Raw genomic sequence first — 25958 nt, forward strand, 5'->3', positions numbered from 1 at the left:
ACACTGTCGATCCAATTCGTGCCTTCCCCTCGTAGTACGAGACTTCGTTGGTAGGGCATTTATCCGCAGTTTAATTCCGTCTCTATATTCCTTTCCTGTTAGCAAACGCGTGGGTTGACTAACCCATCCGTGTTGTGGACCATAATGGCCCGCTTCACGTTGCCATCAACAGACACGAACAATCTATTTGCCCAATACTCTTATATTGCCGGACGTGTTAGCATTTCACTTTGTTCAGCTAGCAGTCTAACTCGGGCCCTTTGCATATCGTCTTCGATGAAAGAGCTGGCCACTTCGGATTGCTCGAAGTGAGGCCATTTTATATTGCTCAGTCGTCTTAGTCGAAGCATCGGAGCCATCCATCTTAGTGATGGAATCCCGAGTCCCCCACACTTTGGGGGGGCATGAACGAATGCTATTGGCACATCCGGTGGTAAATCTAGCCATTTACGCACATAGAATCGTATCAATTTGTCGGATTTTCGTAACACACCTATCGTCACACTCCCAAGGGTAAGCTTGTGATAGAGTTGTGGGATAAGGACGGTTCGAAGGGCAAATATCTTCTGTTGTGGCTTAAGAGGAGCTTGTGACAACCTTTATAGCTTTGGACCAATGTCCTCGGCTGGGTTGCACTTCACTCTCCCGTTTGCATTGAAAATGATACCTAAATACTTCCACTCGTTAGTTCGCTTTAATGCCGGACACCCGTTCAAGCCTACTTGGAAGGTATGTGGATCTAACACAGTACACTTCTGTTTCGGCTGACCCTTAATGCCGATAGTGAAACACTTGTCAGCATTAAGGGTGAGTCCAACAGTAGCCAGATAGCTAACTGTCTTGTCAAGCAGTAGTTGAAGCCCCATTCGAGTGTCCGCAAAAAGGACCAAATCGTCTGCAAACGCGGCCGCGTTTGTCATGGCAGTTCCAACCTTGGTACCAATTTCGTTGGGGAAGGCTCTAAGTAACCGGTCAATGACCAGATTAAATAGAATAGGAGACAAAGGGTCACCCTGCTTCACTCCTCTAGCAGGACACCAACCTCGTACGAACTTTGTACGTAGTCGACGAAGTCCTTCGGTACGCCATAAGCTTTTAGGGTATTATATATAGATGCATGAGACAAAGAGTCAAATGCCTTGCTTACATCCAGATTGTCTATGTAGCAAGATTTATAGCTTTTATGGCTATTTCTTAGGACTAAGTCGACTAACGTCGCATTATCGGCGCATACGTCTGTTGGTAAGAAGCCCCGCTGACGCGGGTCCCAATCAACTGATGAGGTCAACCGGGCTGCCAATATTGCATTTAGCTGTCTTATCAAGACTGATGGCACCGATATTGGACGAAAGTTTTGCGGTCGCATTGCCGTCCCCGTCTTCGGAATGAAGATGGTTCTGGCCAGCCGGAAAAAGCGTGGTAGTTTACTGCACCATAGAATTAGGTTCATTATGCGAAGCATAACGCCTGACGGCACCTCCTGAGCAGATTTTGGAGCTATTCCGTCAGGCCCCGGAGAGCTAGATAAAGCGACTCTTGATGCCCTAAGTTCGCGCTTTGTAATAGCGGACCATACCCTCTCAAGCGAGTGAACTGGAGTTGTCACTATGTTTCGCAAGAGCTTGGGCTAGACTGAGTCATTACCTTTCTCCAATAGGGTTCCATAAATTCTCGGTTTGGCATTACCGACTCATCAGTTTCCTCAAGTATTGACTTAATGCACCTTCCTCTATGCTTATCCCAGTTTCGCTGAATGACAGCGTACTGCTGCCTTCTGCTTTCTTTCCTATTCCGAGGCCGACGTGCCGGCCTCGTCAGCGTGCGTCTTGCACCCTGTGTCGGAAAAATTCCCTGGACATAGGCGGATAAGCACTGGAGAGTGGTTTCCTTCCCCTCGATCTGCGCCCTATCAATGATAGTTTGCAGTTCTTGGGCTCTCCATTTGGAAGGACAAACTACGGGGCTATACCCGCGTAGCGCCAACTAGATTCCACTGTTCGACTGTTCAAATGGTGTGATTGGAGACGTTTCAGACGTTGGTACTTGGGGGCTTTGCTCACTATTACTAGGGCGGTGCCGTATGGTTAGATTTGCAACTTCTGGGACGAGAGCAGATTGCCCCCTTATCTGCTCGATTTTCTCCTTGTAATCGCCCCTCTGTCTCAGCTTTTTAATTTCTTCGACGCTACGGGACGTGAAAAATACCGCTAGTTGCTTGTTAATGTGTCTTACATCATTTGCCGTGAGCTCAACCTCCTTTCTTGCCATCATCATCTTCTCTTCCTCACACCATCTTGCCTTGATATCAACACGTCGACGAATATCATCAAGTTAGTCTGGGTGTTGAGATCTCATGTGAACACCAAAACCTCTTTTGCTTGTAAAGGACCGGTCACATACTGTACATGGTACTCCGACTGGAGTAGCCTCTGCACTTGGTTCATATTGGGCATCCCCTGGGAAGAGATCCACAGGGGGTCGAGTCGTCAACGAATTTTCCACTAATATCCGAGGCCAATTTACATTATAATTTGTAGTTCCAATATGTTAATTTCCCAAAGGGTAACCAGCCCTATGGGAAATATATTCGCCGCTCAAATTGGCTGTTAAACAGTAAAGCAAGCTGTTTAACATTACCGGGGAACACCACGAGGAGGTTTTGAGTCGACTTGAATCTAGATATGACTTATGAATTACAGAATAATATTCCCCTTCTGCACATCCGAAGATATGACTTATGAATTACAGAATAATATTCCCCTTCAGCATACCTAAATTCGAGTTCCCTTACGAGAGTCATGGTTACTCCCGCCGTTGACCCGCGCCTACTTGAATTTCTTCACTTTAACATTCAGAGCACTGGGAAGAAATCACATTGTGTCAACACCCGCTAGGGCCATCACAATGCTTTGTTTTAATTAGACAGTCGGATTCCCCAAGTCCGTGCCAGTTCTGAATTGATTGTTAATTGATAATCGTTATAATTAATAAGAATTAATTGGTTTAACCCAATTATTTATCCCGAAGTTACGGATCTAATTTGCCGACTTCCCTTACCTGCATTATTCTATCGACTAGAGACTCTTCACCTTGGAGATCAGCTGCGGATATTGGTACGGCCTGTTGAGAAGTTTGCGTGTCCCCACCATAAATTTTCAAGGTCCGAGGAGAAAATATCGACACAACAGTATATGTCATGCTCTTCTAGTGCATCTACCATATCTCTCTGCGAAAGACTTCCATGGTAGTACGGCTATAAAACAGAAAAGAAAACTCTTCCGATATCTCTCGACGGCTTCTTTATGGTCGTTCCTGTTGCCAGGATGAGCACGAGGCCCATAATTAATAACAAACGGATACTCAACAGGTTACGGAATTGGAACCGTATTCTTTTTCGTTCAAAATTATTCAAGTATATTAATTAGCTTGACTTATATAATATAATATATTTGTGTGGCATTTGTGTTTTACTTGAAAATTTTCGGCTTTCGCCTTGAACTTAGGACCGACTAACTCGTGATCAACCACTGTTCACACGAAACCCTTCTCCACTTCAGTCCTCCAAGGTCTCATTCAATTATTTGCTACTACCACGAAGATCTGTACCAATGGCAGCTCCATGCAGGCTTACGCCAAACACTTCTGCGCGTACCATTGTACCTTCCTACTCACTAAAGTTTCAAAATTTATAAATCATCTAAATCATCTAATATAAATCATCTACTTTAGCGGTAATGTATAGGTATACAACTTAAGCGCCATCCATTTTAAGGGCTAGTTGCTTCGGCAGGTGAGTTGTTACACACTCCTTAGCGGATTTCGACTTCCATGATCACCGTCCTGCTGTTTTAAGCAACCAACGCCTTTCATGGTATCTGTATGAGTTATTAATTTGGGCACCGTAACATTACGTTTGGTTCATTCCACAGCGCCAGTTCTGCTTACCAAAAGTGGCCCACTGGGCACATTATATCATAACCTTGAACTTCATATCAAGAAAGTTAAGGTTCTTACCCATTTAAAGTTTGAGAATAGGTTAAGATCGTTTCAACCCTCAGGCCTCTAATCATTCGCTTTACCAGATAAGATTATTTTATATAACATTAAAATGCACCATCTATCCTGAGGGAAACTTCGGAAGGAACCAGCTACTAGATGGTTCGATTGGTCTTTCGCCCCTATACTCAATTCTGACAATCGATTTGCACGTCAGAACTGTTTCGATCTTTCATTAGGGTTTCCCCTGACTTCAACCTGATCAAGTATAGTTCACCACCTTTCAAGTCACAGCATATATGCTCAAGGTACGTTCCAGTTAGAGGCATAAGTAATATAAATATCATTATACATAACTATATAGAACGCCCCGGGATTGTGTTAATTAGCTATAAATAGTTAAAAAACTAATCCCATTATTAGTCAAGTTAATTACGCTATTAGGTTTATATCCCAATAACTTGCACATATGTTAGACTCCTTGGTCCGTGTTTCAAGACGGGTCCCGAAGGTATCCTGAATCTTTCGCATTGTTAATCATACAAGTGCATATAATAAACACAAAAATCAATGATAATTATGCCATTATATAATTCCGAAAAATTAACGCACTGTATTCATATAAATCTATCAGCACTTTATCAAATTAATAACATTTATTCTGTGTTAAAATGCAAGCAAATTAATTTGAATAAACTATAAGTTATATTTTATGATAAATTTTGTATGCTAATAGATTACAATGTCCTTATATGGAAAAAATGCACACTATTATCATAATATTGTTTAAATATTACAATTTTAATGATGAATTTTCCATAACGGATATTCAGGTTCATCGGGCTCTCTATTCAGAGTTCTTTTCAACTTTCCCTCACGGTACTTGTTTACTATCGGTCTCATGGTTATATTTAGTTTTAGATGGAGTTTACCACCCACTTAGTGCTGCACTATCAAGCAACACGACTCTTTGGAAACATCATCTAGTAATCATTAACGTTATACGGGCCTGGCACCCTCTATGGGTAAATGGCCTCATTTAAGAAGGACTTAAATCGTTAATTTCTCATACTAGAATATTGACGCTCCATACACTGCATCTCACATTTGCCATATAGACAAAGTGACTTAGTGCTGAACTGATTTCTTTTCGCTCGCCGCTACTAAGAAAATCCTGGTTAGTTTCTTTTCCTCCCATAATTAATATGCTTAAGTTCAGGGGGTAGTCCCATATGAGTTGAGGTTGTGTATAACTTTTATTTGCAATTAATTCTTTATATATAATGATAAAACATTTTATTAAATTCGTTATATATTTTATATATTTGTATGGCATTTGTTTGGTCTAACGAATCAACGAAGAATAATAATAATGTCAACGGCTTTCTATTTTCTAATCGTTAATAAAAGACAATTCTAGATAAATTTTTTATGCTAGACATTTCTCAGTATTATTTGATTGAAAAAGAAAATATTTCTCTTCGCTTTTCACATTCAAATTATTTACTAATGTGAGATAATGTTTTTCATATATTTGTTAATATTATGAATAATATAATAATTAAATTATTATTATCCAATAATATACCATATGCTTATAAAATTTCATTTTAAAATTTGTATAAACAACTTGATTAGCATAGTCTTACAACCCTCAACCATATGTAGTCCAAGCGGCACTATAAAATTAATTAAAGTACATAAAAGCATGGACTGCGATATGCGTTCAAAATGTCGATGTTCATGTGTCCTGCAGTTCACACGATGACACACAGTTTTCTGCGTTCTTCATCGACCCATGAGCCGAGTGATCCACCGCTCAGAGTTTTATATATTGGTTTGTTAATTTTGTCATATATGTTTTTATTGAAAGAAATTAAAAATACACCATTTTACTGGCATATATCAATTCCTTCAATAAATTGATTTTTATACCTAAAACGAATGCTGCGAAATGTCTTAGTTTCATATAACCAATAATATATCAAATAGTTCAATATAACACATGGGCTGAAAAGTCCCGGGCCTTATAATGAAAACACGTTTTTTTTTGTTCAAAATTAGCTTTATTCATCAAAGTAATCTCCATCAAGAGCAACGCAATCATTCCAGCGCTCTAACATTTCAATACCAATTTTGTAGAACGATTTATCTTTTGCCTCAAAAAAGGCCTCAGTTTCAGCGATAACCTCTTCATTCGTGGGAATTTTCTTACCGGCGAGCATTATTTTCAGGTCTGCGAACAGCCAGTTATCGCTGGGAGCCATATCTGGCGAATACAGTAGATGTGGGAGCAATTCGAAGTTCAATTCATATACTTTTGTCATTGTTTTGATTAACTTGTGACACGGTGCGTTGTCTTGATGAAAAACAATTTTTATTTCGCTGTATGCGTTCGTTTTTTTTGCAATTTCGGCCTTCAAACGCTCCAATAACGCTATGTAATATTCACTTTTGATGGTATGTCCTTTCTCAAGATAGTCGATGAATATTACACCACGCACATCTCAAAATACCGAGGCCATAACCTTTCCAGCCGATTGTTGTGCCTTCGGGCGCTTTGGACGAGGTTCACCAGTTGCTGTCCACTCAGATGACGATCGCTTTGATTCCGGAGTGAAGTGATGGATCCATGTTTTATCCATTGTCACATATCGACGGAAAAATTCCGGTTTGTTAGGTTTAATCATGGCCAAACCCTGCTCGGAATCATCAACACGTTCTTGTTTTTGGTCAACAGTGAGCAAACGCGGCACCCATTTTGAACAGAGCTTTCTCATAGTCAAATGCTCATGCAATATAAAGCCAACATGTTCTTTTGATATCTTTACGATGTCAGCTAACTCACGCAACTTTACTTTTCGATCATTCAAAACGATTTTGTTGATTTTCTTGATGTTTTCTTATGTTACCGCCTCATTTGGACATCCACTGCGTTCTGCATCATCGGTGTCTCTACGACCACGTTTGAAGTCAGCAAACCAACGTTTTATTATTGTTTCTGATGGAGCGGAGTCTCCATAACACTTTTCAAGCCATTCCTTCGCCTGAACGGTATTTTTCCATCAAGGAGCTGCGTAAAATTAAAACACGAAATTGTTTTTGATCCATTGTTTTGAAAATAACAAAAGTAGCGTCACTCTTAGCACAATAACTCACAAACTAATGAATAGAATATAATGAATCTTTAACAGTTGTCTTTTGAAGGTTAGTACTAACATATACAATATAATAATAATATTAAATAAATTTAATAATTTCGATTTGCTTGTTCGAATTTGTTATTTGTTTGCTTTTGCTTATTTATTTCTCTTATCTTATGCAATAATATATTTATTATTACAATTATTATTTCGATTTGCTTGTTCGAAATTTTATATTTGATCTATAAAAGATCATATTTTTTGACAATTTATATTTTATTTGTATTACTATAATATACTATATTATTATAATAAAAACAAATTTTTTTATTAACGGTAAGAATATTAAACAATATTGATCCTTCCGCAGGTTCACCTACGGAATCCTTGTTACGACTTTTACTTCCTCTAAACAATCAAGTTCGGTCAACTTTTGCGAAACAACCGTAACACAAAAGGCGTCACAGTGATCACGTCCGGAGACCTCACTAAATAATTCAATCGGTAGTAGCGACGGGCGGTGTGTACAAAGGGCAGGGACGTAATCAATGCGAGTTAATGACTCACACTTACTGGGAATTCCAAGTTCATGTGAACAGTTTCAGTTCACAATCCCAAGCATGAAAGTGGTTCAGCGGTTTACCCGGACCTCTCGGTCTAGGAAATACACGTTGATACTTTCATTGTAGCGCGCGTGCAGCCCAGGAAATCTAAGGTCATCACAGACCTGTTATTGCTCAATCTCATTATTGCTAGACGCAATTTGTCCATTTAAGAAGCTAGTGTCCTTATAATGGGATAAACCAACAGGTACGGCTCCGCTTATATAAACACATTCAAACACAATAAGCATTTTACTGCCACCATGAATGAAGGCTATATAAGCTTCAACACCATAATCCTGAAGATATATATTTAATATATTTGAGTCTCGTTCGTTATCGGAATTAACCAGACAAATCACTCCACGAACTAAGAACGGCCATGCACCACCACCCATAGATTCGAGAAAGAGCTATCAATATGTCGTACACACGTATGTTCGGACCTAGTAAGTTTTCCCGTGTTGAGTCAAATTAAGCCGCAGGCTCCACCCTGGTGGTGCAATTCCGTCAATTCCTTTAAGTTTCAGCTTTGCAACCATACTCCCCCCGGAGCTTAAAAGCTTTGGTTTCAGCCATAAAAGTAGCTACACCCAATTGCTAGGTGGCATCGTTTATGGTTAGAACTAGGGCGGTATCTGATCGCCTTAAGTTAGTCTTACGACGGTCCAAGAATTTCACCCCCGCGTCGTAATACTTATGCCCCCAAACTGCTTCTATTAATCATTACCTCTTGATCTGAAATCCAATGAAAGCACAACAGAGGTCTTATTTCATTATCCCATGCACAGAATATTCAGGCATTTGAAGCCTGCTTTAGGGGGTTATATACCTTTTTTATTTTCAAATAATCGAAAATTTTTTTATTGCTTTATCTTAAAAAACAACTCCTTGAGAACATTTTCCCAAATTTTCATAGAGATTCGAGCAGTAGAAAAAAAGTTACAGCGCTCCTAACCGCGCGCCTCGTCGCGCGCATAAACAGAACTTAAAACTTTAAACGCGAATATCTCGAAATGGTGCTTCTTGAAAAATGACTTTGCAGTGATATGGATTGGCGGAAAACTACTGAACCGATTTACTTCAAATTTTTTTTAAAGGTTCGTAATGAAATTTTTCTGTGCTTGAACGATCGACTTTTCACGCACAAACTTTTTTTCGCCGAAATGAATTTTTTAGTGTAATTTCTAGCGACCAAAAAGTTCAATTTTAGCATAAAACGTTCCCGTATGCACAAAAAAACAAGGGAGAACGCTATAGTCGAGTACCTCGACTATCAGATACCCGTTACTCAGCTTAAGCGACCAAAGGGAAATGGAGATATGCAAGCAGCAAAGCGAGATTTAAATGCGCCACCTACCGGCGGAAGACAGATTTAAGCGTTGTGTGCGTTAGGGTAGGCGTGACAAATTCATTGTTCAATAGAATAAGTTAGCCGCGCACTTTGCTCTCTCTGAGCGCCGGCAGTGCTTTTCTCTTTGCCGCTAAGTTCGGCCGGCAACTATTTACATACACACACATACACGCGTAAAAACATTTCGCACTGTCTGGCTCTGACGTCATAGCTTTTTTTCTTGGGAGGTTTGTGGGCGTTAGAGTGGGCGTAGAAAAATTTTTTTTTGGTTCAATCGATAGGTATGGACAAGACTAATACATTTCAGTTAAAATTTTCTATCTAACATCAAAACTGTAGGAGCCACAGTTTTGGGCGGTTTGTGGGCGTTAGAGTGGGCGTGGCACTCTACTGAAACAAACTTGCGCTGCGTAAGAAGCTCAGGAATCTGCTCGCCAAATCTCAATAGCCTAGCTCTCATAGTTTCCGAGATCTCAGCGTTCATCCGGACAGACGGACAGACGGACAGACGGACAGACGGACAGACGGACAGACGGACAGACGGACAGACGGACATGGCTAGATCGACTCGGCTAGTGATCCTGATCAAGAATATATATACTTTATGGGGTCGGAAACGCTTCCTTCTGCCTGTTACATACTTTCCGACGAATCTAGTATACCCTTTTACTCTACGAGTAACGGGTATAAAAATAATAATAATTTTCTTTATATATGCATATTTCATTCTAAAATATCATTTTTGTTCGACATACGTCAATATTGTATCCACACATGTACAAGTTTTGTTTATCCAATATAAAATATTGACTTAAATCATTTGTATTTTGATGATTAATTTAAAATTTATCTGTATATATTCATATAAGACTCTTCGGTAATATATAATATAAAACCGAGCGCATATATGATACGTACGTTAGAAATAATATATATATATTATTCTCTTTTAATATAGGGACACCTCTTTTTGTTTTTCCCCGAAGGGAGATCACATAACACAACATGTGATAGTGGCAGACCATATTCATATACATCTTTTTACGTATTAAAGTACACAAGATATTAATACAAAATATATACAAATATTAGCCTGCCTCCTAATCATTTAACGATAAAATTCGGAAACAATTAGTTATTCTATGTATAATAGGAACTTGGCCTTTGTTTCAACCTTATTATCTTTGGGCTTAAAATATTAACCGTGGAGCCAAAACTCATATTCATAAATGAATTAAGAAACAAATTTGACGGATAATATCTTCTCTACCGACAGACTGTATTTTGTCACGTCAATAGTAGATGGCCGGCCCATTGATCATCCTATAGTAGTTTTTGGACCCAATATCTTTAATTCGGGTATTTTCAATTGTCTTTGCCAATCAACCATTTGGTACTCTCTCATATAATAAGAGAATACGCATATAATTCCATTATATGGATATATTATCTTCATATTATTTGCTAAGTCACCCTATAATAGTTTTTTAACCCGTCATCTTCAATTCGGGTATTTTCAATTGTCTTTGCCAACCAGCTATATGGTATTCTCTATTATAATAAGAGAATACTAGTGTATATCCATTGTATGGATATATCATCTTTATTTGCTACACCACCCTATAGTAGTTTTTGAACCCATCATCTGCAATTCGGGTATTTTTAATTGTCTTTGCCAACCAGCCATATGGTTTTCTCTCTTATAATAAGAGAATACAAGTATATTTTCATTATATGGATATAATGCCATTTATTTTTCAATATCCATATAATTCATTTAATTTTGTATGTACAAAACAAGTTTTCTTTATAGTATTGACAAAATCATATGTATATGCATAACATAAGTTTCGACCAATACGAGGAGGGGCCCGCCAACGACCACCTCCCTATGGTAGTTTTTTACCCCACGCTCTAACGCGTGCATGTTGACAGTACTAGTGCCAGCCATCACTAGGCTTATATATCGTATTTCAGTGATATATGGGTAAATTCTACTAATTATTCTTATGTATATGGCACTTCTATGCCATATCTATACAATTCATTCATATTTTAATGCATATTTATTATATTATACATTATTATGCCTTATAGGTATTATACCTATAAGCCATATCTATACGATTCATTCACTAGTGCCGCCCCTCACTAGGTTTATAAATCTTATATCATTGATATACAATTTATTTCTATATATATGGCATTTATATGCCATTTCTATACAATTCATTCACATTTCAATGTATATTTAATTGTTATACATTATTATGCCTTATAGGTATTATACCTATAAGCCATATCCATAGGACTCTTCAATCACTAGTGCCGTACCTCACTAGGTTTATAAATCTTATATCATTGATATACAATTTATTTCTATATATATGGCATTTATATGCCATATCTATACAATTCATTCACATTTCAATGTATATTTAATTGTTATACATTATTATACCTATAAGCCATATCCATACGATTCATTTATATAAATATATGTATATTTTTCTATACATAATTTTTTTTTACTTTTGTATGGATTTCTATGCATATCCATAGTTTTATATGGATATGCTTGGCGTTCTATATAGTATTGACAAATTCATATGCATAACATAAGTTTTGACCAGTTCGAGGAGGGGCCCGCCAACGACCACCTCCCTATAGTAGTTTTTTACCCCACGCTCTACCCCGTGCATGTTTACAGTACTAGTGCCAGCCATCACTAGGTTTATATATCGTATTTCAGTGATATATGTGTAAATTCAACTATTTATTCTTATGGATATAGCATTAATATGCCATACCTATTTATATTTCATTTCATTTATATTTCAATGTATATTTTTTATATTTTACAATATTATGCCTTAAAGTTATTATATCTACTATAAGGCCATATCCATACGATTCATTTATATAATCACATTTCAATGTATATTTAATTGTTATACATTATTATACCTATAAGCCATATCCATACGATTCATTTATATAAATATATGTATAATTTTCTATACATAATATTTTTTAATGAATATATGGGTTTTCTAAGCATATCCATATAATACATTTAGTTTTATATGGATTAGATTGGTCTTCTTTATTGTTTTGATAAAATAAGTTTTGAACAATAAGAGGATCAGCCGCCAACCAACCAACCACTGCTACCATTGGAGGAACATATATTTACATTTATATATGTCCTCTTTACTTGAATGGCCTCTTTACTTGAATTTCAATACCATAGGAATATTTACTCATGGAATATGTTTGCCACTACTTTTTCGCGTCACTAATAACATGACGATACAGACTTGCTACCATAAGATAAGTTTTCAACAATAAGAGGAGCAGACACCAACCAACCAACCGCTGCTACCATTGAAGGAACATATATTTACATTTATATATGTCCTCTTTACTTGAATGGCCTCTTTACTTGAATTTCAATACCATAGGAATATTTATACATGAAATATGTTTGAAACTACTTTTTCGCGTCACTAATAATATGACGATATAGACTTGCTACCATAACATAAGTTTTGAACAATAAGAGGAGCAGACACCAACCAACCAACCGCTGCTACCATTGAAGGAACATATACTTACTTTTATATATGTCCTCTTTACTTGAATGGCCTCTTTACTTGAATTTCAATACCATAGGAATATTTATACATGGAATATGTTTGCCACTACTTTTTCGCGTCACTAATAATATGACGATATGGACTTGCTACTGCTTGCTTGAGGAGCAGACACCAACCAACCAACCGCTACTACCATTGAATGAACATATACTTACTTTTATATATGTCCTCTTTACTTGAATTTTAATACCATAGGAATATTTATACATGGAATATGTTTGCCACTTTATAATCGCGTCACTAATAAGATGACGATACATTTTGTTTGTTCAATATTTACTTATATATTGATGTTTCCAATTTAGGTCTTTTATATTTCTTCTTCCCTAGCGCTACACCACAACAAAGTGGCGTGGGATGCTGCAAGCAAGCATAATGATTATGCCGCTTGCAACATCTTCATTATCGAATCATCAAGCAAAGGATAAGCTTCAGTGGATCGCAGTATGGCCGCTGCTCAACCACTTACAACACCTTGCCTGTTACAAAAGTCGTTTACAATTGATTCTAGGCTTTGTCATTGTATTAAATAATGCTTTTATATGTAACTAGCGCGGCATCAGGTGATCAAAGATCCTCCCAATTTACTATGTTACAAATTACATTGGCATCACATCCATTGTCGTTTATAAAGTAAATTATAAACTTTAAATGGTTTAGAAGCCATACAATGCAAATTGCCCCTTATTTATCATTGCAGTCCAGCACGGATACGACCTTAGAGGCGTTCAGGCATAATCCAACCGACGTAGCGTCATACCACTGCCATTGGTCCGTACCTGCGGTTCCTCTCATACTACGCAGGAATGCTGTCGCAACAACGTTTTGTCATTAGTAGGGTAAAACTAACCTGTCTCACGACGGTCTAAACCCAGCTCACGTTCCCTTGCATGGGTGAACAATCCAACGCTTGGTGAATTTTGCTTCACAATGATAGGAAGAGCCGACATCGAAGGATCAAAAAGCGACGTCGCTATGAACGCTTGGCCGCCACAAGCCAGTTATCCCTATGGTAACTTTTCTGACACCTCTTGTTAAAAACTCTTTAAACCAAAAGGATCGATAGGCCGAGCTTTTGCTGTCCCTGTGTGTACTGAACACGGAGATCAAGTCAGAATTTGCCCTTTTGCTCTATGTGTGGTTTCTGTCCGCACTGAGCTGGCCTTGGGACACCTCCGTTATTATTTGAGAGATGTACCGCCCCAGTCAAACTCCCTACCTGGCAATGTCCTTGAATTGGATCATACCTGAGTAATTGGAGTTATACCAAATTTTCAAATCAAAAATACATAAATGCACCGTTTTATTAAAGAATTTGTTTGCGATTATATAACAAACTCGTGATACTTTGATCAAGAAGCTTGCATCAAAACCCAATACCATAAGATATAATAAATATATCCGTATAATGGCTAGGAAATGATACACGTTCCATTTAATCAAGTAAGTATGGAAACAATAAGAGTAGTGGTATTTCATTGGCGATACCAAACCGAAGTCTAATATCTCCCACTTATTACACTACACTACACCTCTTATGTCTCCTTACACTGTCAGATTAGAGTCAAGCTCAAAAGGATCTTCTTTCCCCGCTAATTATTCCAAGCCCGTTCCCTTGGCTGTGGTTTCGCTAAATAGTAGATAGGGACAGTAGGAATCTCGTTAATCCATTCGTGCGCGTCACTAATTAGATATTTTTTTTTTTGATTTGATTCGTTTTTATTTACATCTGCCCAGGGGGCAATAAATTAAATGTTTTGACAAAAATTGAGTGTTAGTTAACAAAAAGTTTATGTGGTGAGGAGTATTTGTACAAATAGGTGCGGGTGGTTACATGTGTATGTGTGTGATTTGGTAATTACATCATTTACTAATCAGGGGACCCTGAAGGGCAGGTCCGTGGGGTGCCGTCTTTTTAATCGCCGAGGTTGCTCTTCCAGCACTCTGGAAGCGAGTGGGTTTGCGTGGGCTTCTATTTTGTCCAGGTGCCTTCTGCTGTGCTTTGCCACCTCTTCGACCACTGTGGGAAGTTTTAGGTCTCTCTTAATCGTGGTGTTTCGCACGTAGAAAGGCGCATTTAATATTTGACGCAGAATTCTATTTTCGGATCTTTCTATTTTCTTTAAGTTTAAACTAGCTGCAGTGCCCCATAACTCGATGCCATATATCCACGCTGGTTTTATTATGCTTTTATAAAGGAGTAACTTGTTCTTTATTGACAATTTGCTCCCTCGTTGCAACAGCCACCACATTTGTCGGTTCTTACATTTTGTGAGTTTTGTTTTACCCATTATGTTTTCCTTCCACGTTAGTCTGGGATCCAGGGTCAGGCCCAGATATTTGGCTGTAAGCTGTTGTGGGATGGCTGCACCGTTCAGCATAACCGGTGGGGATATTCCTGGTCGTAAGGAGAAGGTAATATGCGTTGACTTTTCTGCATTGATGATGACGTTCCATCTTTTTAGCCATGGTTCGATATTTGAGAGAGCTTGTTGCAGGCCTTGCGCTGCCAGTGTCAAGGAGTCCGCGGAGACTAGGAACGCCGTGTCGTCCGCGTATGTGCATGTCATGTTGTGGTTTCCCGTTGGAATTGGCATGTCCGCGGTGTACACAGAGTATAAGATTGGGCTAAGTACGCTGCCTTGGGAACTCCGGCGGTCACTTCGTGGATGGGCGACTCCTGGTGGTTGCATCTCACGTAAAGCCTTCTATTTTCAAGGTAATTCTTTAATAGTAGGAAGTAAGGAGTAGGCAGGCTGTGCTTTTTTTTGTACAGTAGGCCCTTGTGCCAGACTCTGTCGAACGCTTGCCTGACATCTAGGAATGCTGCAGAGCAGAACCCTTTAGCCTCGAAGGAGTCTAAAATGCAGCTGACTACTCTGTAGCAGTGTTGTATGGTCCCGTGAGCTCGCCAGAAGCCAAACTGGTGATCTGGGATGATATGTTTTTCCTCTAGCACAGGCATCAATCTCCTCAGGAATAATTTTTCCAAGATTTTGGAAAGCATTGACAGCAGGCTGATGGGCCTGTATGATCCCAGTTCGGCCTCAGGCTTACCTGGTTTGGCGATGACGATGATTTCTGCACATTTCCATTGTGTTGGGAAGTGGCCAAGTCTTAGGCTTTGATTCATGATGGACTTCAGGCTTTCAATGCAGTTTGGCGGCAAGAGCTTCAGAGCAGCGGCATCTAGACGATCATACCCGGAAGATTTAGATGGTTTGAGTGTTGCTAACTCCTCCTTTATTTCCTCGCAGTCGATATCTGGAATGGGCAAGTCCATGGGACAGGCCACATCCAGGAAATTAAATGTCTCTTGAAGGTCTACTGGGTCGCACAGGTCGAATGGCTGGAAGCTACTCCTTAGGTGGTCGGCAAAGGCGTTTGCTTTTTCTTGATTTGAACGACACCAAGCTCCAGTCGATGATATTACTGGAGCTATCCTCCGTGTGGGTCTCTTCAAATACTTAGTTCCGTTCCAAAGTTTGTGGTCTGCGCTACAGGGTTCAAGGTCCACGAGGTACGCTTCTAGGGACTTGCTTTTTAGATCTAGGAGCATCCTGTTAAGGTCTTTACATGTCCTGTTGTAGGTGATTTTGTCCGACCGGCTTCTACTCAGCTGCCAGACCCTCCTCAATCGCCGTTTTTCGTTTACCATTGATGCCAGTTCGAATGACCAGAGATAGTTGTCTCTGTGGCCTCTGGTGTGCACCGTTCGTGTGGCTTCAACCTCTGGAGTTGCGATGCTTGCTGCCAAATGAACCTGTCTGGTGAGGTACTCCACCGCCTCGTCGATGTCTACTGGAGTTTCTAAATCTGGCTGGGGGTCTACATGATTTTCTAGCCAAGATTTAAATATCGGGATATTTGTATTCCGCCTGATGAGCTTGACAGCAGTTAGGTTCCTCAGATAGGAGTTGCTATACAATTTCTTGACCAGGCTGTGATCCGATGTAAGATCATGGCATGCAACCGTAGATATTTTTGTGGGGTCAATTCCTCTGCTAAATGCAAAATCCAAGAGGTCCGGAAATTTTGCTGGGTCGGTGGGCCAGTAGGTAGGCTCTCCAGTTAAATAGACGATAGTACGTCGGACAGATCAGTTTGGCTCAGTGTGTATCTTGGAGGGAGGTATGCAGAGGCGATGGTAATTTTGCCTTGCGACGTTATAAGGTAAATTTTCGCACACTGCATCCATTCAAGTTGTACGGGCTCAAGCTCCTCGTACTGAATGCCGCGTCTGATGATAATAGAGGCTCCTCCACGTATCCGGTCGCCAGGGTGCAATGCGTTGATTATTTCATAGCCAGGAATGGTAAAGTGGGATCTGGTGGTGAAATGTGTCTCGGACACGAGTAAGATGTCGACTTGGTTGGTCTTTATGTAATGTTCCACCTCAGGCTTGCTCCTAGCCAAGCCGTTCGCATTCCATATTATAAGTTGGGTGTTTATGGACATTTATGCTTATTCTGGTTGGAGAGCATTGTCATCACTAGGTTTTGGAACTGATTGAACACGGAGTTCATCATGGATACCATTCGACGCATCATTCTCTCCTCCAAGGCATCAAGGGGGGACTGGCCATTATGGTCGAAGTTTCCAGCAGCGCCAGCTCTAGCAACGTTGGCGTAACTGTATTTGTGGTTCCCTGTCGGGTTCGCGGCAATGCTCGCTGGGAAATTAGCCTGTGGAGCAGGATTGGATGAAGAAGTAGTTACTGCCTTAGGCTTAGGGCTGAAGCGCTTCTTGGCTTCTGTGTAGATTCTACAACCGCGGTAGGAGGCGGTGTGTTCGTCACCACAATTTCCGCACACGGGTGGGTCTTCCTCTGCCTTCTTGCAATCAAGGGAGTCGTGTGATAATCCGCATTTAACACAGACATGTTGAAGTTTACAATATCTCTTAGTGTGCCCGAAAGCTTGGCAGCGGAAGCATTGTACCACCCCATCGAATTTTTTTGGCTCCTCAATGGAGACGACGGCGTGGCACAGTCTGTTGATCTCGAAGACTTGCTTATTTGTTGGAGCTGGTTCAAGGTTGACGAAAAACATCGGCAATGGCATTTATGTTACTCTTGAAACTGCATTTTTAGCATCACGCACATTGTGGCTTGGGTGCTGTTTTAAGTTCGGCATTATCGACGGTCTGTTCATTGGTGCTCTCTACAGGCAGAGAAGCGAAGCGATTGGAGGTGCTAGGACCTATATTCTTCTGTTTGTCTTGATTCACGGCAGCCTTATTCTTTGCAGTCTTTTTAGGGAAATGTAAGGGTGAGTTATCTCACCCTCCTCAGGTGACGAGTTGCTCGAGGAGCTCGGGGTTGGACTGGGAGATTTTTCCCTTTTCTCCACGATGATTTTCTTTACGCCTCTAATTGACTCTGGCGACCCGGGATGTAGACTCCTTTTGGTAAGACTCTCGGCTTCAGAACCTGCCAAGAGCATTTTTTGGGTGCGGCTACAGCCACGTTGTCCACATCCATGCTGCCGGTGTTGCTATTGTCACTCATGGCGACAGCACCACCAACAAGCACAGTCGGCTAGCTGTATGAGTGAACTATTTATTTCCTTTACCTCTGCTGACAAAAATCGACGACGAGGTGTCGCCGAAATGTAGGTAAAAGTTTTAGGAGTCGCCGCCCTCTGTCGGAGTGATACAGCGATGAGGTGTCGCCGAATGTATGCTATGAATCCTGAAGTAGCCGCCCTCTGGCGGAATAAAATCAGCTGATTTTCAAAAACCAACCAATTTGCGGAGACACGAACCGAACTGCTGCCAAATTCGTGTCTTTGAAAAATGTTAATAAACGAAACAAATTAGTGCAGACGCGAAACGCGCTGCTGTCAAATCGTTATCTAGATAAGGCAAGCGTCACTCGAGAGAGAGCGCCTCTCTCTAAGCACGTCGAACTTTCTCGAATTTGTCTGGGGTGAAAAATCGCGATTTTGGCCTTTCTACCACCTTTTTCGTGCAGAAAACACGCGGAATGACTTTGCGAACACAATGCGCGAATATTTATGTTATTTTTAGCAATGAAATAAGAGTATTATTGCCGAAATTGGCACGACACACGGAGCGCCCGAGAGAGCGCCTCTCTCTCAGCACGTCGAGCTTTCTCGAACTGTCTGGTGTGAAAATCGCGATTTTGGCCTTTCTACCACCTTTTTGTTTGTTCAATATTTACTTATATATTGATGTTTTCAATTTAGGTCTTTTATATTTCTTCTTCCCTAGCTACACCACAACAAAGTGGCGTGGGATGCAGCAAGCAAGCATAATGATTACGCCGCTTGCAACATCTTTATTATCGAATCATCAAGCAAAGGAAAAGCTTCAGTGGATCGCAGTATGGCCGCTGCTCAACCACTTACAACACCTTGCCTGTTACAAACGTCGTTTACAATTGATTCTAGGCTTTGTCATTGTATTAAATAATGCTTTTATATGTAACTAGCGCGGCATCAGGTGATCAAAGATCCTCCCAATTTACTATGTTACAAATTACATTGGCGTCACATCTATTGTCGTTAATAAAGTAAATTATAAACTTTAAATGGTTTAGAAGCCATACAATGCAAATTGCCCCTTATTTATCATTGCAGTCCAGCACGGATACGACCTTAGAGGCGTTCAGGCATAATCCAACGGACGTAGCGTCATACCACTGTTCGCTCAAACAAGTATTGTGCCATTGGTCCGTACCTGCGGTTCCTCTCATACTACGCAGGAATGCTGTCGCAACAACGTTTTGTCATTAGTAGGGTAAAACTAACCTGTCTCACGACGGTCTAAACCCAGCTCACGTTCCCTTGCATGGGTGAACAATCCAACGCTTGGTGAATTTTGCTTCACAATGATAGGAAGAGCCGACATCGAAGGATCAAAAAGCGACGTCACTATGAACGCTTGGCCGCCACAAGCCAGTTATCCCTATGGTAACTTTTCTGACACCTCTTGTTAAAAACTCTTTAAACCAAAAGGATCGATAGGCCGAGCTTTTGCTGTCCCTGTGTGTACTGAACACCGAGATCAAGTCAGCATTTGCCCTTTTGCTCTATGTGTGGCTTCTGTCCGCACTGAGCTGGCCTTGGGACACCTCCGTTATTATTTGAGAGATGTACCGCCCCAGTCAAACTCCCTACCTGGCAATGTCCTTGAATTGGATCATACCTGAGTAATTGGAGTTATACCAAATTTTCAAATCAAATATACATAAATGCGCCGTTTTATTCAAGAATTTGTTTGCGATTATATAACAAACTCATGATACTTTGATAAAGAAGCTTGCATCAAAACCCAATACCATAAGATATAATAAATATATCCGTATAATGGCTAGGAAATGATACACGTTCCATTTAATCAAGTAAGTAAGGAAACAATAAGAGTAGTGGTATTTCATTGGCGATACCAAACCGAAGTCTAATATCTCCCACTTATTCTACACCTCTTATGTCTCCTTACACTGTCAGATTAGAGTCAAGCTCAAATGGGCCATCTTTCCCCGCTAATTATTCCAAGCCCGTTCCCTCGGCTGTGGTTTCGCTAGATAGTAGTTAGGGACAGTGTGTGTGTCTCGGATCCCTCCGAACTTATTTTACGTGGCGTGTTCCACAATGAAGGGATTACAACCACGGCATTCTAATATACCCACAAGTGAGTATATAATGCACGGGTCTAGGTTAAGCGCCAGACCAACGCCCCGGACTAGAAGCTATAGCTATGTACATAGCAACCACCCCAGTAGCAATTCGAGTACTTACTTGTCGGGCAAGCACTCCCCCTTGCGTAGGGGCGAGATCTATCTAAAATCTCTACCGTTCTGTGGGTCACAGCACCCGAGTTGTATAACGCAACATCCACGTAAAGCCCGAAGACTCTACCCGCAATATAGGTGTCAACCACAGCCACCTCGATACTCCCACAAGGGGGCCAAGCTCAATGAGCAGCCTTGGAGCTGCTCAACCCGTGGTACCGAGATTACAGGCTCGGTGAGCCTCACCCCTTCAGCTCCGACATGCTCGGATGGGGCAACCATTTTCCATATTAGTCGCCTCCTACGACAAGCTATGACAGGCTTTGGCAGTATTCTTAGCCGCTACCACACGGCAAGTAGTAAGGACTACAAGTCCCTTCTCCGGTTGAACGCCTCCTCGGCGAACGTCGTAAGCCGTCGGGTCCTCTCCTGATCCACCAGTATTCCATCGAATCCGATCCAGTTTCCGCCATCTTGCTGCACACCAAGTCCATCGAGGTCACGCAAGTCCGCGTAGTTCGGGCAGTCACATAGGACATGCTGCCAGTCCTCACAAGGGGCGCCGCATAAGCATGCGGCAGTAGGCATCGTACCGATCCTACACAGAAATGCGTTCATAGATCCATGTCCTGTGAGCAGAAATCCGGTGCGCATCGTGAATCCAAAATTTGGATCGCGATAGACAGGTTCGACATCCGGAATTTATTTGTAGATCACCCGGCCGGTGACTCTACGTCATCCCATCTGTCTTGCCACGTCTGCAGTAAGCACTGCTCCATACGCACCATCATCTGCCCCCGGCTAAGACCTGTGAAGTCCTCGCCATGACACAGATCGTACTCCTCCAACGGGTATCCACGCTTAAGCTTGTATTTAGTTGCCATTTGCATGGCAACCAAATCAAGCGGGGGAGCGCCAGCAAGAACCTGCAGTGCCGCAGTGGACACTGTTTGGCATACCGGAAGACTTCCCATAAGGATAAGCCTATGGCAAGCAAGGAGTCGCCTGTTGGCCACAACTTGCTGCGTCGTACTGACATACCATATCGGGGCACCAAATAGCGCACAAGGCACCATGAGTCCGGCATAAATGGTCCGCCTGGCTCGAGGACTGAATGCTCCCGCAAATTTTACCGCAGGGGCGCGACTAAGCGCACGCGAAGAGGTACTAGCCAAACGATGGCGAGGGTCCTCTTTGAGCAGCATAATAACCGTCTTGCGGTTCACGCTTCTACGATGGACATCAGCTGCGCTCCTTTTGTCTCCAGCACGTTCCGGGATTCTCCCTCGACGAGAAGCAGCAGGTCATCCGCGTACGCACTCAGGGTGCAGTACGACTCAAGGCGCCGGAGCAGTACATCCATCAACAAGTCCCATATAAATGGGCCGCTGATTGACCCCTGCGAACAGCCTCTAGTTACGGGGAGATTTACTTCCTCGTAACTGCTTCGGATCACTGCTCTTCTATCTGAGAAAAAGCTCTTCCACAAGCCCATCTCTCGGCATCCCAGTCCGGCTAATCGGCGCAGTGCAACACTCCACTCCACATTGTCGAAGGCTCCTTTAAAGTCCACGAAGATTCCGAGCACGTATCTCGCCGAGCTGGCTTCAACTCTGCTCTTCACATGTCTCCAAGCATCCTCCACACAACGTCCTTGGCGAAATCCGAATTGCCATCTGCAGCCTTCCGGAAGAACTTCCCTCACACGATCCACCATAATAGCCTCGAGCACCTTGCCGAAAACCGGCAGCAGGCAAATCCCACGGTACGACGACGGTTCGCACTTATCCTTGTCGGGCCCCTTGAGCAGAGCCACGACACGTGGGCATTTCCACTCTGCTGGGAAATACCCCGACCGGATGCAACTTGAATACAGCGCCGTCTGATGCGGAGGTATAGCGCGCCACACAGCCTTGCAAATCGTCCCGTTGATACCGTCCATACCAGGCGAGCGTTTGCTCTTCAACCTGGCGACACAAGCATCAACTTCTGACACATTCAGGGGCGGTGGGATTTCCTCCGCGGAGACAATCGGTGCGTCAGACTCCGCAGCTGGGAAAAAGTTGCGGAGGAGCACTCGCGCACAGTCATCCCAATTGGTGACCAGCTCGCCATTCACGCGGAGGCTCCCAATCTCCGTCCGTCTCTTGCGACCTCGGCACATCTTGTAGACGCGCCCCCAGGGATCGTGCGAGTTCTCTCCCACGATGCGTCTCCCACTGTCCTCCTTTGTCTTCACGATGAGCTTCTTGTAGTCGGCTGTGGCCTGCCTCAGCTCGACCACGTCATCATCGTGATGGCGTCTGGCATCCTGAAGACGGCGCCTGAGTCTCCTGACTTTTCGGCGCTTTGCGCAGAGGTCAGCGGTCCACCAACCTACCCTCGTTCTCGGCGGTCCGGGCGTTCTCCTACCCAACGCAAGGTCGCACACATCGTGCACCATCCTGCGAAGTGTGGAGACTTGTTGGTCCAGCGGCGATACTTGGAAGTCTTCCGGAATTTCGGCTGCCCTATTCACCAATTCCTGTTCGAACAGACGCCAACGTGCATTGGAGAAGTTCCAGGACGGTACCGGAGCTAGGCTCTCAACGGCTGTATCGGTCGTTGGGTTGGCCACAACAGAAATAATGTTGTGGTCACTCAACTCCCACTCTCCATTCATATGTGGCTAGCATATCTCCTGCGAAGTTGGCGAGTGTCACGTCGATATCGCTGTGCGATCTGTTGTTGTCGAACGTGTAGCTCCGAATGGGTTGGCTCAAGACCACCGCTCCCTTCGTCAGTATCCACTCGGACAGCAGCTCACCCCGAGAGTAGTTAGCTAGTCCCTCCGCGTGGGGAGGGAGTTTGCTAAACCACATGGGGGATGCTGCGTTCGCATCGAGTCCAAGGATTGCTGGAGTACTGCTGGCCAGCAGCAGGACAGCATCCAAGTACGCTAGATACGAGGGCATCCGCGGGGCAGCAGGTTGGGTAGTCGGCGTCGGCGGCAGCGGTGGTGCCTTCTTGGACTGCCGATGTCGGTCCTCCAGGACTGCGTTACGCAGCGTGAGCGCCGAGATAAGGGCCTCATACTTGGACACGACGAGTAGCAGCTCCCTGGTGGAGCTCCTCACGATAACACTGGTATCAAGTATAACCTCGGTCCGAATCTTCGCGACTTCCGCGGAAATCCGTCCGGGGCCACCCCTCACCACCTCCATGGCGTGGTCGTACTTCGCGGTGTCTCCAGCAGCGGCGACAGCAGCAGCGTCAGCGCTAGCAGCAGCGTCAGCGCTAGCAGCGACGTCAGCGTCGGCAGAGGCAGCGGTAGCGGCGGGAGCACCGCGAACGGGCGGCGGCTGCATCTCCAGAGAAGAGAGCGTCTCCTCTACAAGGGGCTCTGGCCCGCCTCCAACTTCATCGACCATCCTTACATGCTGTTGTTGTGAGATGTTTATGCCTTATTGATGGTGTGCCAAGGCAGCCGGCATTTATATTTGAACCAAGGGCATAAGCTACGTCCAGCCTCTTGAGTATCCACTATAGTACATGAACTGTCCAAAACAGCCAAGACTACCTCTTATTACCTGTATACTTATGATATGGCTATCATATTTATTTAGAAGGCCCTTCGCAATCAACCGTTTTACCGATTGACCACTCCAGATCCCCCTCCAGTTAATTGTGGCAGAGTAAAACTCTATGTCACCTGTAGCTACGAATTTGCGCCACAATTCACGTCTTATGTCCGGGGTATCGTATCTTTGGATTTTGCGCTGGTGCGCATCGTCCAAAGAATGTCGGTCTGTTGTCACCTGCACGTCAATCACATCAATGTGATTTGGTCGGAGTACCACCAGGTCGGGTTTATTGAGGCCGGACTCGCCCTGCAAACTTGGCTCAACAATGACCACGCAGCCTCTCTCCTCAAGTCCCCGCTTGATTCGATTTACTACGCAGTTGTGTCTAGCTACCCGCCTCCCATGCGAGCGATAGCATTTTTGCATGATGTGGTTTGCTGTTTCGGGAGCATCACATCCTGCACAACACTGTCGATCCAATTCGTGCCTTCCCCTCGTAGTACGAGACTTCGTGGGTAGGGCATTTATCCGCAGTTTAATTCCGTCTCTATATTCCTTTCCTGTTAGCAAACGCGTGGGTTGACTGACCCATCCGTGTTGTGGACCATAATGGCCCGCTTCACGGAGACCGTTGCCATCAACAGACACGAACAATCTATTTGCCCACTACTCTTCTATTGCCGGACGTGTTAGCATTTCTCTTTGTTCCGCTAGCAACCTAACTCGGGCCCTTTGCATTTCGTCTTCCATGAAAGAGCTGGCCACTTCGGATTGCTCGAAGTGAGGCCATTTTATATTGCTCAGTCGTCTTAGTCGAAGCATCGGAGCCATCCATCTTAGTGATGGAATCCCGAGCCCCCCACACTTTGGGGGGGCATGAACGAATGCTACTGGCACATCCGGTGGTAAATCTAGCCATTTACGCACATAGAATCGTATCAATTTGTCGGATTTTCGTAACACACCTATCGTCACACTCCCAAGGGTAAGCTTGTGATAGAGTTGTGGGATAAGGACGGTTCGAAGGGCAAATATCTTCTGTTGTGGCTTAAGAGGAGCTTGTGACAACCTTTGTAGCTTTGGACCAATGTCCCCGGCTGGGTTGCACTTCACTCTCCCGTTTGCATTAAAAACCTAAATACTTCCACTCGTTAGTTCGCTTCAATGCCAGACACCCGTTCAAGCCTACTTGGAAGGAATGTGGATCTAACACAGTACACTTCTGTTTCGGCTGACCCTATAGTGAAACACTTGTCAGCATTAAGGGTGAGTCCAACAGGGTGTGTCTCGGATCCCTCCTAACTTATTTTACGTGGCGTGTTCCACAATGAAGGGATTACAACCACGGCATTCTAATATACCCACAAGTGAGTATATAATGCAAGGGTCTAGTTTAAGCACCAGACCAACGCCCCGGTCTAGAAGCTATAGCTATGTACATAGCAACCACCCCAGTAGCAATTCGAGTACTTACTTGTCGGGCAAGCACTCCCCCTTGCGTAGGGGCGAGATCTATCTAAAATCTCTACCGTTCTGTGGGTCACAGCACCCGAGTTGTATAACGCAACATCCTCGTCGAGCCCGAGGACTCTACCCGCGATATAGGTGTCAACCACAGCCACCACGATACTCCCACAAGGGGGCCAACCTCAGTGAGCACCCTTGGAGCTGCTCAACCCGTGGTACCGAAATTACAGGCTCGGTGAGCCTCACCCCTTCAGCTCCGACAAGCTCGGATAGGGCAACCATTGCCATATTAGTCGCCTCCTACGACTAGCTATGGAAGGCTGTGGCAGTATTCTTCGCCGCTACCACACGGCAAAGAGGGTTGGGACTATCGTCCCAGCGCCTGCGGTTCATCCCTCGTCGCTTCCATCCTTCGCCT

General features: G+C 43.1%; 1 pseudogene; it reads right to left on the bottom strand.

Annotated features, from left to right (window-relative positions):
• Positions 1-5670: 5670 nt before the first annotated feature.
• Positions 5671-5823, bottom strand: LOC119562506 (annotated as a pseudogene).
• Positions 5824-25958: the final 20135 nt, after the last annotated feature.

This window comes from Drosophila subpulchrella, unplaced genomic scaffold (genome assembly GCF_014743375.2).
Source record: "Drosophila subpulchrella strain 33 F10 #4 breed RU33 unplaced genomic scaffold, RU_Dsub_v1.1 Primary Assembly Seq53, whole genome shotgun sequence".
NCBI lineage: Eukaryota > Metazoa > Arthropoda > Insecta > Diptera > Drosophilidae > Drosophila > Drosophila subpulchrella.